We start from the raw sequence: 19,296 nt of genomic DNA, 5'->3' as shown, positions 1-19,296 counted from the left end.
TATCTGCGTAATTTGCCATCTTTCGGACGTACCGGATGACATGGTTGTGTGGGCAAGAAGTCCCATTGTATTTGTCAAATTCTGGCTCTTTGAATTTCTTAGGAACCTCAAATCGGGATACCAAGCATAGATCACGAGCTTTAGCAAGAGCACCATTGTTTCCCCGGCTAGCCTTGACCTCACGGAGTTCTCCAGCCAACTCCCTTAACTGTCTTTTCATAGCTTCCATTGCGGGATCTTGTCCGCGCGGAGTATCGACATCAATCACCTGTTGCACAGTGTGTACAATAGGGTTGGTAACAACAGTGGTTACTTGAGGCATAGCAGTGGATACAGGAATCTGTCCTTGACCAGCAAAACCAGAGACACCAGCAGCAGTATTAGGAGAATAGTAAGCTGAGAGCCCATAAGGACGCCCATTGGGCATGACAAACCGAGCATCAGTAGCCACAGTAGACAGTGGGATAGATGGAATTGCTTCAGTAGAAACTGGGACAGATGTGGCTGGTTGTTCTTGTGCAGCCAACAAAGCAGACATAGTGTCATGAGCCTTAGCCAAGTCTTCTTTCATAGCAGCCAATTCGGCACGGAGCTGAGCATTTTCTTCTTCAAAGTTAGCCATGATCCTTCTCTTGTGAAATCTTGTTTGATGCACTCTATCTGGTTGGTAAATTTTGCGACCACAAGCCACTTTTCAGACTGCGGCGGACAAAACCAGGAGGCAATGAGCACGAGAGAAGTTTTTGTGACAAATAAATGCATATGATGCATGAAATGTGTAAATGCATATGCAAAAAGACTCTTTTTATGTGTTATCGAAGGGTTTTAGACAAACTAGAAACTTGTAAACATTACTAAACAACAATGAACATAAACGGGAAACGAACAACCAACATATAGTTTTACAAGACGATTCCCTTTGAAATGCTAAGCCAAGGGACAGACTTTGAAATGTAAAACAACATAAGCAACTGGAAATAACAACAGGAAAAAGAAATCCTCAAGCATAGGAAGTGGAAGCATCATCCTCAGACTCAGACTCATAGCTGCAGTATCGTGCATAGAAGTCACGGGCACCCCTAGCCCTCTTAGAGTCTCTCATAAGCAACCTATCTTTCTCTTCAATCTCTCTCTTAGCCTTAGCTAACTCTTTCTTCAGTGTCAAGACCTCATGAGTCTTCTGCTCATCCTTTCCATCCAAAGTCATGATCAAGTTCTCAGCCTCATAGTATCTAGCTCTCCACTGATGCTTCTCCCGACTCTCCATAGCTAGATGCTCCTGATACATCTCCTGGGTAGGTGGGAGTAGAGGCAAAGGCATGGTAGGAACAGATGCAGACACATATCTCATAGGGGGGTAAGGCATACCAATCTCCACAGCTTGGTTTATCACCCACTGTGTATAGGCTTCATGAGCAACACCGGACCTTACACCCATGTGCTTCACCTCTTTCTTCCGAAGCTTGGACCAAGCTCCTATGAAATCCTCTCTTATGCCTGTGGGAGCATTGGAGTAGCGAAAGAAGTAAGGAGCTGTAGCAAGATTGATGGGCTTATCTTTCATCGGAAAACCAAATTGTCGCAAAGCAAGCTCCGGGTTATAGTTGATTCCACCCCGGGTACCAAGAAGAGGTACATTAAGAAACTTTCCACCACCAAAGATAATTTCCTTGACTCTAGAAGCGGGAGTGAGCCAAACCACTTCATTAGGAGTGAGAGCCATAATCCTCTGTGAAATAGACCAATTCTCCGGATTGTCATGGAAAGACTCCGGAAGGTGCGAAATAAACCACCTATAGAGGAGAGGCACACAACAAAGAATGTATCCACGACCCTTGCCGGAACGATCATGAATAGCATGGTATGTGTCAGCTAGCAAGGTAGGAACAGGATTCTTGGAGTGGAAGATCATAATAGCATTCATGTCCACAAAGTCATCAAGATTCGGGAAGAGAATAAGCCCATAGATGAGAAGTGCAAGAATAGCCTCGAGAGTGTCCTGACAAGTGGTATTGAGGTTGGCTTTCTCAAGTAGATACTTTGAAGTGAACCCTCGGATACGTGCCTTAGTGACAAGATTCTTGGAGACATCGGTGGTCTTGAGAGAGAGATCTTTAGCAATAACCAATGGAGTAAGAGGATGCTCAAGTCCTGAGAAAGGTACCCCTTAGCAATAGACAGATCCATCAAGGAAGAATAAGCCTCTAGAGTAGGCACCAGCTGAAAGTCCGGAAAAGTAAAGCACCGATAGTCCCGATCATAGAATTGCACTAGAGTGTGCCAAAGCTTCTCGTCCACATTGGTCTGGAGAATAGTAAGTAAAGCCCCGTAACGACGTCGGAAACCAGTCGGATCCTCAATCTTGAGTGCCAAATCTCTCAAACTAGCCAAATCCACTTCCTTGAACTTGTAGGAATTAGTCCTCTTCATTCCTACAATGTTTACAAATTCAACTTGTCTAAGCCCTTCGATAACAATGCATGGAAAAAGTTTATGCATGTATGCATGTATGCATGAATGCATGATTATGTTCAAGTTCGGAGAAAACATGGTGGGTTGAAGTTCAAAGTCGAGGAGTCATGGGTGGACACGGCGTCCGGTGAAACTAGGGCTTTAGGATAATAGTAACCAGGTTCTAAAAAGGTTCCCAAGTTGCAACCTCTCCGACGTATATCACGGTGTCACGAGACAACACTCGCTCCATGATTATCCGCGGAAGGTCTAACTTGAGTGTAGTATCGCGTGACGACTAAAACTCGAGACAACACTCGGTTTAGCCTCCGCACTACATCCTAAAAAATGGCCATGGATGGGTTTGGTTATCTACGGTTCATAGCGTCATAGAACAATTAGAAGTAAAGTGCCTAAACGCGACAACACGCGCCGACAACATCACCCCCAAAATGCCTCAACTATGTGGGATTGATCGCATAATCCAAAACACGAGGCAACCCCCGGAATGAATTGTCGATTATATCCCTCCTAAATCCTAAGTTCACTCAGCCCGGGTGCAGGAATTTTGATATTCTCACCCCACACGTTTGCAAGAAATTAAACATTTATTCACATAGGAAAGCAAATAAAAGAAACAAGTAAAAAGAGCGCAAGCGCGGAAATAAAGACTAGGCGTAACTCTCGAATCTCCCCAGTGAAGTCGCCAGCTGTTTTATCTTGGTTTTCGGGTGTCAAACATTGATTACGTTTGAACCTTTTAAACCGGTGATATCTTATTTTTTCTTGGGAAGGGAAAAAGTAAGCAAAACCCTTGAGAATCGAGGTCCGGGAGTTGTTTTCGCTACGGGAAGGTGTTAGGCACCCATAACGACTATAGTATCCTATAGGAACCGTCTTTAATTTCTACGCGCGCGCTTTATTTTTAAATGCTATTTTGAAAATGATATTTACACCTAAGGGTTTCTAAGTGAAGAATTTGAGGGAGAAGAATGTGTTTGGATTTTTATTTTATTTGAATTGAAGGAATTTTGTTCCTTGCCTACGTACCCGTTTAAGGGATCAAATCCACCGTAGTTCTCTCTCAAAAAATGTTTTTGTTTTTGTTGATTGATTTTAAGTTTGAAAATTGGATTTTGAAGAATAGAAAGAGGCCTCAAGGGCATGAGATTTTGAAATTGTGAGGTTGAATTAGTCATTGGCAAAATATGGTCTAAACATGATTAGAGTTCATTGAAATTTGATTAAGAAAATGAAAGGGAAATTCAATGGGGTTTTGGACCCCAAGGTTTATTTAGAAAAAAACATTTGAGTGATGTTGGTTCATATTTTTGGGAAAATTGATTTTTCTAAGTATAAAGCCTAAACATTCATCTAAACATACAATCCTAGACATACATCTAAACATGCATATTCTAGCTATATACCTAAAGTGGTGTGTGTGCATGTGTCGGTGCTTGTGTCGGTGTACATCATTAGAGTCCATTGTCCTTTACATCATTGGCCTAGATACATTCTATGGTCTTGCAAGAAATTAAAATTTCATAAAAGTAAAGTACAAAAGTTCCTAAGTTTTTTACATTCTAAATTTTGCATGAAATTAAGTTGCAAGAAATGAAACTAAGATGGAAGAATGAAGTATGCTTATGAACCATGAAACAAAAGGGTTAGTAGAACCAAATGATATAGAAACAAAATGACAAATGCATAGTAAAACAAATATAACTTGCAAGTAAAGTAAACTAACAACTTTAGTAAAAAAAAATGACAAAGGGACTTGAAATTCAATATACTTCTAAAGCAAGTTTGAGGCCTAAATTCTCACAACATTGGAAATTTTAGGTGACTTATTTCAAGGAAAGAGATATGAGAATCAAGGAAAATCGACGTGCCAAAGATTATAAGATTTTCAAGTCCCTTATGCACTTTATTTCACAAGAGCATTTCACATTATTTACAACACAAAGTCCACAAAAATCTAACTCAAAACAGCAAGCACATACCATATTTAATAGGCAAATTCACTCCAAGAAATTACGTGTTTAAAGCCACAATTATGTAACAAAATTTCAAGTTCAAAACCATATTAAAGCTTCACAAAAATGCTAACAAAAAAAGTGGCAAAAATGACAAAACAAGCACCCATTATTTTTGAAGTAGGTTTTAACATGTAATTACATTTCAAGGAACTAGTATCAAGTGCTAAAAAAAAATGATCACAACAAACTCCACAAAACTTTAGGAAATTTTTATCAAGATTTGAACAAGAAATAACACGTGGAATCAACAAAAGACCAAAATATTTTCCACATATTGTGACCAAGGTTTACCATGCAAAATACACCAAAAATTATCAAAAAAATGCATCAAGAAGGTTACTAGAGTTTTGTGGAATTTTTCATGCAATTTTGAATAAACCAGTAGTGTAAGCAGCAAAAAACGGTGTGTGAATAGCGAAAATCATACAGAAGGTAGAAACTCAAAATAGTTAAGGCCCAAGCCCAACCCAGGATCAAAAACGGGTAGGATCCATGGGTTTGGATCGGGTTTGGGTTAGGTTCATGGGTTGAATGAAATTAAAATAAAAACACGTGAGCACAAAAAAGAAAAAAACGGTTCCCTCTTCTTCTTCTCCCTTACGACACCCTTTCTCTCAATCGCTCCAACACACAGCCATGAACAATCACACCGAAAACACACAAACACATATCCACAGCTTAAATTCGACGCAAGGAAAAGGGAATGATGGATTAACGCAAGAGCCAGCAACAACACAGATCGAATCAAAGGATGAAGCGGTGATACCTTAGGATTCAATCGGAGGAAATAGAAAGGAATATTCTCCGATCTTCTCCGAAATCAGCTTCTGGATTCGCCTTTATTCTTTCTCCCTCCTTCTTGTTGCAGACTCACCTTCTTCTTCAATCTGGAACCTGCTTCAGTTTCGCAACTCGCCCTCAAAACAGTTTCAAAACGTGTTGTTGTTGTTGATAGGATTGGTCTTGAAGAACCACTGCTTTGGTTGAATCGGCTCTGTGCCCATACCGCTGATTCTTGATTTCACTCGATTGGACATAGCTTGATTCGAATTCGCAATTTCATGGTAGATAGGTTCGTAATTGTTGTGACGTGACGACTTCGATCGAAGATTCGGTGATAGTGATGTGTTGAGGCTTATGATTTGTGAGGATTTATGATTCGGTTGAGTGGAGTGGATGAATGTTGGTGATGAATATTGGTGGTTATGGAAGTTGAGTAGTGAAAATGGTGGTGGTTTGTGGTGGTTTAGGTTGGTTAGGGTGGTGGTTTATGGTGGTGGAAAGAGGTTGATGAGTTTGTTATGGTGGTGGAGGAGTTTGTTAGGGTGGTTGAGTGGTGGAGGAAGATGAGAAAAAGAGTTAGTTATGGTGGTGAGAAAATAGACACGTGAGGAAAAGAAAAGAGGGAAGAAAATGGATTTTTGTTTTATGATTTTTTGTGTAAAATGATTGAATGAATTGAAAATTGACCTTGACTTTGACTTATATAGGTGATGTGGTAAGCTTTGGACCAATTGGAGTGGGACATGTGGCACTAGACTTGTAACAAACTCTTAAGGACCAATAGCATTTGGACACATGGCACTTGAACTCTAACAAACTTAAAAAGGGATTAAAATGCAAATAACAAAAGTACAAGGACCAAAATGAAAATCAAAACTAAAATTGAATTGAAAAAAGTAAATTGAAAATTAACGTAAAGTGAGACGATTAAAAACAACAAAGCAGATCAAAATGAATCAGAGATTTTACGTGAAATGACCAAAACGCCCCTAGGGACTAAAACGACTTAAAATGACTCAGATGCAATTTAAAAAATGATTTTTAACAGGGAATTGAAACAAGAGCTTATGCAGACAAAAATAAAAGACTCATAGACAATTTCAAGAGTTTTAAACAGAGTTTTAACACATGAAAAGACTAAAATGCCCCTAGGGGCAAAACTGACTCAAAATGACTTCAAATGCAACTTTAAAATGGATTTTGACATAGAATTGAAATGAAGACTTATTCAAACTATTTGAAAGGACTCAACCAAATTTTTAAAAGACTGAAAGAAATTTTAACATAGGAAATGACTAAAATGCCCCTAGGGGCTAAACTGACTAAAAAATGACTTAACTGATATTTTTTGAAATGAATTTTGACATGGGATTGAAACAAGGACTTATACAAACCAACTTAAAAGACTCAAACAATTTTCAAGGATTAAAATGAGTTAAATGCAGGAAATGACTAAAATACCCTTTTATGTGAATTTTGCAAGTAATATTGAAATAAAATGCAGAGAAAGATGTAACTGATCAGAGATATATCAAATGAGTTATAATGCAAGAAAAGAAGAATTGAATAAGTATTTTTAGGTCCAAAATTAGGGTATAACAGTTTGAGTCTTATGTAGCTTAAATATCAAAATATGTGGTCTTCTTCCTTAAATATCAAATATTTTGCCCTCTTGTCATTGTAGCTTTTATGTGTACTCTGCACAAGTATTTCTTGTACCAATTCGTGTCCCAAAATAAGATTCTCACTGGTCTCATACCAACAAAGCAAAGTACTACATTTCTTTTCGAACACATCTTCATACAAAACCATCCTTAGTGGATACTTTTTTTTCCATGCGAACTCTATAAGACGCAAGAACTTCTCCAAACTACCAATTTCCTCAAAGACGCTCTCAACAAATCTTTTGGTGTTTTTTTTTTTTTTTTGATAGGCAAACAGAAAGGTTAGACATCAGGGAGAGGCTGAAGCACCCCAACTGTGATTAATACATCTACCCAGGGGCGGATCTTAGTGGAGACCCGCAGGTGCCACTGCATCCCCCAAGTTTACTATAATTATCATATTATGCATAATATATTAAACATTACATTGGTGTTGGAGTGGATTGATGACACTTGATAGCTTCTTATTTTACATTGTATTAATAATACTTTATTCAATTCAAAAAAAGAGGTCCTTTAGGTACTTGAACCGCCATTATCTATGATCTATGGTAGTTCAAAGAAAATAAACCACTACACTAATCCACAATTTGGTTTATTTCTTAAAATTGTTTAATATATATTCTGAAAATATTTGGCATCCCCATCCGCCACCGGCACTGCTTCTACCACTCTTACAATATGTATGTGAATGGTAGGTGAACTGATATTGAGTTTCGTTCCAAAGGCGTCATGAAGACTTCCCCAAATTAATATGCAAAACAATAGAATCCACATTTCTATAATAATATTATTTTTTTAACAAATATTCAGCAACCATTTAGTAGCGACTATTCTTTTTTGATAAATCTTTTAAACACAAGTTGATTTTCTCCTTCCAATTCTGTTTTTAGCATATACGAAGAGTTATGATCGTACACGTAACTATTAAGTTAAAATGTCAAACTCCCTATCATTGGGTGAGACCAGTCCCATATTACAAAAAACAAAAATGGTTTGATACATGTAAAATTAATTCAAAATTCAATTTATTTTGTATAAATAACTATTAAAAAATGTCATGAAATTAAAAGGTTAAATGATAAGTACGTATATTGTAATAGAAACTTTTCAAAAATAAAAATAAAATAATTGAAGCCTTTTAAATAAGTACAACTAAAAAAAAAAAACTAAAAACTTCACCTTAATAGAAACTACTTCAAACCGAATATAATATTCTACATGTCACATGATATAAAAAAAATATTCTACATGTTTCAAGGAACAAATCCAATATAAATTAATTTTACAAAGACTAAAACAAAACCATAAGAACCAAAAACAAAAAATTATATATTTGCAAGGAGTAAAACCCAAAAATGAAATTATAGGAACTAAAACCAAAACATTTAACATTTACAAGGATCGTTTGCATATTTAAACGTTTGCATATTTAAACATTGAAAAAAGTATGAAAGATAAAATAATTAAAATAATATGTATTTTGAATTAATTAAATATTCTACATGTTTCAAGGACCAAATCCAATATAAATTAATTTTGCAAAGACTAATACAAAACCGTAAGAACCAAAAACAAAAAATTATATATTTGTAAGTAGTAAAACACAAAAATCAACTTATAGGAACTAAAACCAAAATATTTGACATTTACAAGGATCATCTGCATATTTAAACGTTGAAAAAAGTATGAAAGATAAAATAATTAAAATAATATGTATTTTGAATTAATTAAATGATGTAAATTTTATGATTGTGTGTTAAAAAAAATTATTTTCAAAATAATATGCCAAAATAAAAGGTATTGATCACAATGCTCAAGTGTTGTATGTTGTTTGTGTGTTCAAATTTTCATTTTCAACGTGTTCATGTTGCGATCTAGATGATCATCACTCTCTTCATAAGTAGAGGTTGACTATAAAAGTTTTTTTTAATAACATTTTATTAGTTTTTATTTTTTAATGCACATTTCTTTAAATAATATTTAAAGTACTAAATATAAATTTAAATAAAAAATTATAAATTATGCATAATTTTTTTTAACACAATAAATTCAAAAAATATTCAAAAGTGATTTTATCAACCGAAGAAAAAATCATTTTTTTTGAGGGAACCGAAGAAAAAATCATAGTTAGTGTTGTTAAGCTCATTCTTAATTTTTTTTTTTCCTTTCGAAAAAAGCTCATTCTTAATTTTATTTAAAAAAAAAAAAGACAAAATCCACGATCTACTATTAGTTTTCATAATTATCCTTCCTTGGAACAAGCATAAAGAAGGAGAAAAATTAGTGGAAAGACATTGACAATTACTCACTTGGACACTAAAAAAATTCCTATTTTGTTGGGATATTCTCTTTTTTCTCTCTCATTTACAACCGATTTAGCACACAATTCTCACAATTACAACTCAACAGTCTCGTACATGATACACGTAATTTAACTAATAACTCTTATTAATTGTTCTAATAGTTTGTAAAACCTAATCCAACTTTATTCCCCGCTCACTCCTTCTCTCTCTTTCCGCCATGTCTTCCCCACCGGCCACCATGTCTGTCCCTCCGGCACGCCGCGTGAAATCCAAAATCTGGCAGACATGTGCCGGTCCATCGGTGAATGTCCCAAAGGTACTTTCTAAAGTTTATTACTTCCCACATGGTCACTTGGAACATGCCTGCCCTTCCCCTAACCCTCAAACAATCACCGTTATTGATGGTTACCGTCCTTCCTTTCCCTGTATCATCACGGCCGTTGATCTCCTAGCCGATCCTCACACCGATGAGGTCTTCGCCAAATTGCTACTCAGTCCGGTAACTGAAGGACAAGAACTTCCTGAGGTTGTTGACGAAGAAGAAGACGGTGATAAGGTTGTTTCCTTCGTAAAGACTCTTACAAAATCTGATTCTAATAACGGCGGTGGATTCTCTGTACCTCGCCTTTGTGCTGACTTGATCTTCCCTAAGCTTGATCTAAATTCTCCTTTTCCGTCTCAGGAACTCTCCGTTACTGATGTTCATGACGGAGTTTGGAAGTTTGCTCATGTCTATCGAGGGAGACCCAAAAGACACCTTTTTACTACTGGTTGGACTCCGTTTGTGAACACGAAAAAACTCGTTGCTGGTGATTCTATTGTTTTCATGAAAAACACTGCCGGAGATATAGTTGTTGGAATCCGCAGAAACATGAAGTTTACTGCAGCTGAATCAAAGGCAGTGAATAATAGGAAGGGGGATGAGGGTAAAGAAAATGGTTTGGAGGTCAAAGGAGAGGGTTTTTCTCGAGGCGGGAGAAGGGGAATACTAACCGAGAAGGCGGTTATTGACGCAGTGGAGTTGGCGGAAAAGAATATGGCATTTGAAGTTATATATTACCCTAGGGCTACTTGGTGCAATTTTGTAGTTGATGCAAATGTTGTGGATGATGCTATGAAGATTGGTTGGGCATCTGGAATGAGAGTGAAGCTTCCTTTGAAGATTGATGAATCTTCAAATTCAAAGATGACATTTTTTCAGCCTCAAGGAACAATCTCTAATGTGTCCAGTGTCCCTAATTGGCGCATGCTTCAGGTGCTCTTCTTTTTTGGTCTTATTGTAGTTTTATTTTATTTTTTGAATCAAGGGCTAATTATATTTGACTGCATAATGTTATAATTATTGTCGAAGAAGATTAGGCAATGATTCATTTAGACGTTATAGTCACACAATTCGCATTTCGCGTTGTTACGGGTTTGCGGTACACGACATGAGAAGAATTCGATGCATACGGAGGGATAAACCTTGCATCGATTCATAGTATTGTTACTACCTAATTAAGTATACTAAACTATCTTAATATTAAAAACAATTAGAAGGATTATATTGACAAGCTACAACAAATTAGTGCCCACTCCCGAAAACCTTTTTTTTACACTTACTTTTCTTTCACTTTTTTACTTTTGTATCAATGTTATTTTGCAAGAGACGTTCACCTTTTTAGAGCTTCAAAGAGGTTTTCCAACAAAATTTATTTGCTCCACCGCAGATTTTTCTGTCTCTTTATCTCTTATTCAACCTCTTAATTCGTCCTCTTTGTTTGATCTTCACACACTTATCTCGGTTCGCCAATCTCCATGAATTACAGGGGAATTAGTGCAAACCAATTCCTAAAAGTACCACAAACCGGTACACAAGTTTCAATTCACAATTCGCAGCATTGCAAGAGAATTATGTGACTATGGTTGATACTGTAATCAGATGATGGTTCATGAAATAGATGTCCAAAATTCTAATACAAGTAATTATTAATGTTTAATATTAGTATTCAATCATCTGACCGTCTCAGCTCAACCAACACAATCCTTGCTGAAAATATTATTCAACAATTATGTGACATGATTACCAAAATACAGTTAGGAAAAATCACAACAAACCTTCAATGCTCACAATCACAACAATAGTTAGCTGAATAATTATAGTAGTGTCATCATTTTTCTCTCCACAATAGCAGCAGCAACAGTGGTATATATGTTTCAGCAAGAGGAAGAGTGAAGTTATAGATAACTTGGAATGCAAACATAGAGTTACATTCCTTGAGAGCCTTGATCATTGTTGCTCCAAGTTTAAAGATTCATGTTTTATCCTTTGATCAAATTAGTATATAAATATTAGGGTTAAGTTATATGAGTGTAGGCTAATATACTATGTATAGCTTTGTTGTGCCTTATGGGATAAGATATAAATAAAATTCTAATATTATCCGATCAACTAAGTTAGTCGTTAATTTACTATTTTTTGGTGTTGTTATTATTTACCTTCAACACTAGTAGAAGGGAAATATTTGAACATCAATTTATCAATTTATTTACAGCAGAGCTAATTTTAAGAGAATACTTTAGTTTAATTAGAAATACATTTGAAGTATTTTATAGTTGATACCAAAATTAATCCATAATTATGAATCAACTGCAACACAATTCGTTCTTGCACTTGTATCATTTGAGATCATTAGATGTGAAACCATGCACCCTTCTTGCTCCTCATATGATTGAGTGATTGATGAAATGCGAGAATAAAAGAGTGACAAGTGTTTTCGGGCATATAAATAATGGAGAAGCTTCAGGTATCTTATGGAAAAGTATTAGTTATTTAGGTTACCATATTTTTATAATAAAATGCATTTGCTCTTATTCCTAAGTACGATCTATATTTTACTCACATGTTAGTATTTGTTAAGAAACCTTTGATGTGCATATACATACCATAACTTATCGTATATTTTAAATGACTGATATTGGATTCTTACCATTTTTATCTCTTTATCATAGGTTAATTGGGATGAACTTGAAATCTTGCAAAATCAAAACCGCGTCAATCCATGGCAAGTTGAACTTATTTCCCGCAATCCTGCAGTGCATCTACCATTCCTTTCAACAAAAAAGCCTAGACTAGTTCAGGATTCTGCCTTGTTTAGTGATAACAAGGTTGATCCCTTCATTCCTATGATAGAGTTCCCTATGAGATCTTTGAACCAAACATTGTTGAATTGGGGTTATTTTCCAGCAGGCATGCAGGGAGCCAGGCATGATCATTTATCTCTATCAGGTTTTTCCAACTTTTTGAATGATAATAGTTATGGTTTCTTTGTGAACAATCTAAACATTGACAGTCCCACATCTAACGACTTGTCGCCAAATAACCTTAGTAGTTTGAACACATTCGGGACAGATTTTGTTGAGACTCACAACAACAACACAAAAGGAGTTGGTTCTGGTTCAATTAAGTTATTTGGTAAGATCATACAAACCGTTGAAAAGTGATGTCCATGATTCTGGTTCCAAGGGAGAAGATTCCTCTAAGGGATCCAATGAAATTTGATGCATTGACAAAACTTGATAACAATTGCTTAGAAGACTTTGTGGAAGTAGTTGTACATGTCTACTAATTGAGTGGAGTTTTTCTACTATAAAAGTGATAGAGTTGTCTATTAATGTATATATATGTTTTTGGGTTATCACTGCAACTTAGAATGATGAAACATGATGTTTAATGGTCTAGAGTATTATCCAAATAGTTGACTTTCATTGTGTATTCTTTCAAATTTCATATTTTTTATTTTGGCTATCAAATTTCATGTTTTCTAGTGTATGGTTTTAAGACTTCCAGATTTCTTTTTTATGTACTCAATTATGTTATGTTTTTTAAGCAGCTAACACTAAAATTTCTTATTTTCCAAATTAGGAACTAGTTTGAGAAAAATAAGCAATAAGTTTGTGAGTTAGTTTTATGAGCATGAGGAAGATGCAATTTTAATTGGACAAAACTTGGTGTTTCCTATGGTTAATAACCTAAGATACTTTTTTTACTTTTGTTATTGCAAAATTCATGGATTTGAGGAAACCATGTTTAGTTTAACTAAAAACTATACAAAAAAACAACTCAAGAAATGGACATAAGTTTTGTCCATTTTATTTTAACTTCGTTCTTAACACATCATTTCAATGACCATTAACTTGAAATTCAATTATATACAAGACAGACAATTTCTAATGGAAACCACAAACAAGAGATTTAAATTTTGACACATGTTCAATGCCTTCTTGTGATTCCCAAACATAGACTTGCTAGTTTTCGAGCTTAATATGGAAGTTCAAGATTCAATAAATTTGACAAAAAAGAAAGAATCAATAAACTTTTTGTTATTTAATTATGCAAAAAATGCACAGGAAAAACTATCTTGAATGAAATAAATCAATAAAGAGAAAGTATTCAATTACGTTTTCACTTTCTCTAAACTATATTTGAATGCATATCCATGAATGAACACCTCATTTTATCTATCAATATCTTTCATGGCCTCTAATCAGTAAGTTAGAGGTAATCAAATCAAGGCTCTTGCCCTCATTTCACATTAATCGAAGAAGCTCCTTTGCATTGTCTTCACAATCAACTCGGTGACATTTAGTATACATCTAAATCAATGATCCCTCAGTGCAACAACAATCAGAAGTTCATGTGGAAACAAATCATGAACGTGGTGGAGAAGCAACCAGTCCAGCCTTCTAAGGTCAACTCCTCTTTTCATTTTGTTCTAAACAATATCACAAACGAAATTGTTGATACATCTGCATTGGCTCGAAATAATGGTAATGAGCAGATTCCATTCATCTCGGAACCGGTAATTCAGCAAACAAATCACCATTTTGTCTCACTGCTGGACAATACTATAACACAAGGGCTGGATGCGAATACGATAATGTAGGAAACTGTTTTTGTTGCAGCTCCACAAAATGTTGAGCATTTTGAGAATATTGAGAAGATTTACCAGACGGGGAATGTTGAGCATGTTCGGAAACATCAGATCCAGGATCTTGTTAATAATAATAATACGTCGCCGGAGGAGGAGAGTGTCCCTGAAATACAGTTGTAGTCGTAAGCTGTCGGCCCTCCACACCGTTGCCCGGTACTTCAAAAGGACCTTAAACTTCTTAGGCAGGTGAGGGCTTTGCAACCCAAAACGGACGAAGAAGCAGAAGAAACCACTCAACAAATTCAATTCCTAAAGCACTTAGTTTAAAGGGTTAACCTGCGGATGGTTGAGTTGCACCTTTTTCCTTCAGGTCCGTTTTTCTTCTTTTTCCTTCTTATTTTTATGTGCTTTGGGGTAATTATTTCGGGTTTTGGTTTGACCCGCCCTCAAGTCGTATGATATCTAGATTATGTAGAGGGAGTATATTATAAATATCTTCAGAGCTTTTGAGTCACTTCATGTCGTACTATCCTAGCTCCCATGTTTAACTCATATAGTCATATCATAAACATAAGAGCTAAAAAGTAGAAAACACAAGACTAAAGACATATTCACAACTAAATCAAAGTTCATTGCTATATATATTCAAACTCAATATAAAGCAAATAAGTTTTAGCGAACAAAGTGTAAAGTAACCGTCTATGCAGTTAAAATAAAGACAAGTGATTCCTTGAATGGGATCGATATGTCGTAGGTGGGTGACCGTCAGAAAGTCGCACAAAAGGCTGACGAAAAGCGGCACAAGGTGACGAGAGAAGGGAAAAAGCTTCTTCTGAGGAGAAGAAATAACAAGAGAGAATGGGCATATTTCATTACCATTCAAGATTTAAGGGTGAAATGACCATGAAATCCAAAAATAACAGTGGGCAAAGTTATAGTGAAATGTCCAAAAGCTTTGGACCTTCACATAAGTTTCAATGTAGCAGTTGCTAAAGCCGCACTGTTTGGCCGCAATTTGGTGTATAACAAGTAATTTATACCTTGAAAAACCAAACTCATTAGGAAAGACCAAGTTTCCAACAGTTATGTTTACACGGCGTTAATTTAAAATCAAGGCATCAGAAATAGTTATGGTAAGAATCATTGCACGAAAGAGGTTCATAGGGATCAATTGAAAATTGAGGGATACTCGCAGCATTGTACTGCTGCTCTTGTTAACATTGGCGTTGATAGAAAAGAAATAGGGATCAAAAGAAACAACACTGAACCAGAACTTGAGATCACTATGTTCCTTTCTGTCATCGCTGTTGATCTAAGATGCCATGATATGATACAACAACTGGACAACGGCTTTATAAGCTATATTTTTTGTGCATTTGATGGTAGAGAACACTGTGTATTAGAGGAAGAAGAAGAAAAGCAAATAGATGCTTCTGCTGTTACTTAAGCAACAAGCAATTACTTGCACTTCAAGTCTCTTAGCATGCTTAGTCTTAATTCAGTTTGATTAGCATGTAATTAGGCTAAGTGTAATTTCCAATTCATATAAATACTGGTTGTACTTTCATTTCTCATTATGTTGAATGAAGCTATTTTTCCCATTTCTCTGTTTTCATAATATGGTATCCAGAGCTTTTTTTGGTTCATCTATGGCGGAAAAGTTAGTTACAGCTTCGTCTTCATCATTTTTTGCTTCGATCTTCATCCTTCTTTGAAGATTCTTCGTGATTTTTGCTTCTTTGTTCAGCATTCTTCTTGTTCTTTCTTCGTCTTGCTGAATTTCTGTCTTCTCTACAATGCCTCGCCAAACTCAACAAGACACTGAATCTGTCTTCTACGTTCATCCAAGTGAAGGACCAAACTCTGTTCTGGTTACACCTCCATTGGATGGAACAAACTACCTCGCATGGAGTAGATCCATGATTCGAGCTTTTGGCGCGAAAAACAAATTGAAATTTGTTGATGGATCCTTGGAGATTCCTGATGAAGATGATTTGAATCGTGCTGCTTGGGAACGATGCAATCACCTCGTTCAATACTGGATTATCAATTCAGTTTCACCACAAATTGCTCAAACCCTAGTTTTCCATGAAAATGCCATTGATGCTTGGTCTGATCTTAAAGAACGTTTCTCCAAAGCTGATAAGATTCGTATTTCTTCGCTTCGTTCTAAGATGAACAACTTGAAACAAGGTTCTAGATCAGTGTTAGAATATTTCACTGAAATGAAAACTCTATGGGAAGAGTTGAATTCTCACAGGCCTATGCCTCACTGCACTTGTCCTTATCCATGTCGTTGTGCTGCTATGAGAGAGGCACGCCAGTTTAGACTTGAAGATCAAGTCATGCAGTTTCTTACAGGTCTCAATGACCAATTCAATGTGGTAAAAACGCAGATTCTTATGCTAGATCCTCTTCCCTCCATTAACAGAGTTTATTCTCTTGTTGTTCAAGAAGAAAGCAATAACTTGTCAATTGCCTCTTCTAACATTGAACCTTTCTCTGTTGTGAATGCTTCTGATTCTCGTAAACCTCAAGGTAGAGGTAGAGGTTATTACAATAGTTATAAACCTCCTAGAAATTGTTTATTTTGTGGTAAAAGCAACCACACTGTTGATTATTGATATCAGAAGCATGGGCATCCAAACTTTCCCAAACAAAACTCTTCAGTTAATGCCTCTAGTAACAATGATGATATTGAGGTTCAACCAGGAAGTTGCAGTGCTTCTCCTTCCAGTTCTAGTATTTCTCAAGAGAAGTATGATCAGCTTGTCAGCTTGTTACAATAGGTCAATTTGCTTCATGCAGCTTCCACACCTTCCTCTTCAGCTAGTGCTAATCATGCCCATGTTTCACCTGCTTCAGATCAACATTTTTCCACACAGTCAGGACCTTCACTCCCAGAGGATGATTGGTTTGGGTGAAAGGTTGGAGGTCTGTATAGATTAGTTTTAGAACCTTCTCATTGTCAGTTTTCCAATAAAACTTCTGTTAATAATGTTGCTACCACTAGTAACTCTACTATACCTATGTCTGCCTTATGGCATTTCAGATTGGGGCATGTGTCCAATAAGAGACTCAATCATATGTCTCAACTTTATCCCAACCTATCTGTTGACAATCATGCCACATGTGATATTTGTCAGTTTGCTAAGCAAAGAAAATTGCCTTTTCCTACCAGTATTTCTGTTGCCTCTAGTAAATTTGAGTTTTTGCACTTTGATATTTGGGGTCCTTTAGTTGTTACTTCTATACATAATCATAGATATTTTTTTACTATTCTTGATGATTACAGTAGATTTGTTTGGATTGTTTTGTTAAAATCCAAATCTGAGGTTCCTCAACATGTCAAGAATTTCATAAACCTCATTCATACTCAGTTTCATGTCACACCTAAAGTGGTCAGATCTGATAATGGCCCTGAGTTTTTACTCAACTCCTTTTATGCTTCAAAGGGTATTGTCCACCATAAGTCTTGTGTTGAAACTCCCCAACAAAATGGGAGAGTTGAAAGAAAGCACCAACATATTTTAAATGTTGGCAGGGCTCTCTTATTTCAATCCAAATTACCTGCTTCCTATTGATCATATGCTTTACTTCATGCCATTTTCATCATTAATAGAGTCAATTCACCAACTCTTCACAACAAATCCCCATATCAACTTTTATATGACACTCTCCCTGATGCAAATTCATTTAAAGTGTTTGGTTCTTTGTGTTATTCTACTACCCTTCAATCACACAGAACCAAGTTATCTGCAAGAGCCAGAAAATCTGTTTTTTTAGGGTATGCAGTTGGTTATAAGGGTTATGTCCTCTTAGACATTCATACTAGAGAAATTCATATCTCTAGACATGTTCAGTTTCATGAACACATTTTACCATACCTTACAAATCCCTCTACTATTACTACTGCTTGGGATTACTTTTCTTCTGTTTCTTGTTCTCCAAGCAATCTTGTTTCACCAGCTCCCATCCATCCACCTGCTACTTCCCCACCTTTTATTGATATTGACATACCTCCTAATGACACTCCCTCTCCTTCTCCTAGTCCTCCCTCACCTGTCATCAGGAAATCTTCTAGAGTTACCCAACTTCCTGCTCATTTACAAGACTATGTCTGTAACATTCCTGCTACTGCTTCTGCTGTTCAGTATCCTATTTCTAATTTCTTGTCATATAATAACTTGTCTTCTTCACATTGTGTTTTTGCCTTGTCTCTTGATTCCAACACTGAACCAACCACATATACTGAGGCAAGCAAATTGGATTGTTGGAAGCAAGCTATGCAAGCTGAAATGTCTGCTCTTGAGAATACTGGGACATGGAAACTGGTTGATTTGCCACCTAATGTCAAACCCAAAGGTTGCAGATGGATCTATAAGATCAAATATCATGCAGATGGCTCCATTGAGAGATACAAGGCCAAATTGGTTGCTAAAGGTTACAACCAAATTGAGGGTTTGGATTATTTTGATACCTATTCACCTGTTGCCAAGCTTACAACTGTCAGAACCATTATAGCTTTGGCTTCCATGAACAACTGGCGCATTCATCAATTGGATGTCAACAATGCTTTTTTACATGGTGATCTCCAGGAAAATGTGTATATGCTTGTTCTACAAGGTATCACACCATCCAAACCAAATCAAGTTTGCAAACTCATTAAATCTCTTTATGGACTCAAACAAGCAAGCAGAAAGTGGTATGAAAAGCTTACCTCTCTTCTTGTTCAGCACCACTTCATTCAATCTGTCTTTGATCACTCTCTCTTCATCAAAAAGACAGATACTTCATTCACAGCCTTGCTTGTTTATGTTGATGATGTGATTATCACTGGTATTTCTCTTTCTGAGTTTCAACAGATCAAAGCCATACTGCATTCTGCTTTAAGATCAAGGATCTTGGTCAATTGAAGTATTTTCTTGGTTTAGAGGTTGCTCATTCATCACAAGGCATATCTCTTTGTCAAAGAAAATACTGTCTTGATCTTTTAACTGATACAGGCTTTCTTGCTGCCAAACCTGCTTCTACACCATCAGATCCTTCTTGTAAAGTGCATGCTGATGGCAGCCCTCCTTATGCAGATGTTCCTTCATATAGGAGACTCATAGGCAGGTTGATTTACCTTACAAACACT

General features: G+C 36.2%; 1 pseudogene; it reads left to right on the top strand.

Moving 5' to 3' along the window:
• Window positions 1–9,470: 9,470 nt before the first annotated feature.
• On the top strand, window positions 9,471–12,956 carry LOC146922555 (auxin response factor 17-like; annotated as a pseudogene).
• Window positions 12,957–19,296: the final 6,340 nt, after the last annotated feature.

Source organism: Medicago sativa, chromosome 5, assembly GCF_051527215.1.
Source record: "Medicago sativa cultivar Bolivia chromosome 5, Bolivia_mono, whole genome shotgun sequence".
NCBI lineage: Eukaryota > Viridiplantae > Streptophyta > Magnoliopsida > Fabales > Fabaceae > Medicago > Medicago sativa.
Note: the sequence above shows the minus strand (reverse complement) of the source record. Positions and strands in the feature narration are given on the sequence as shown.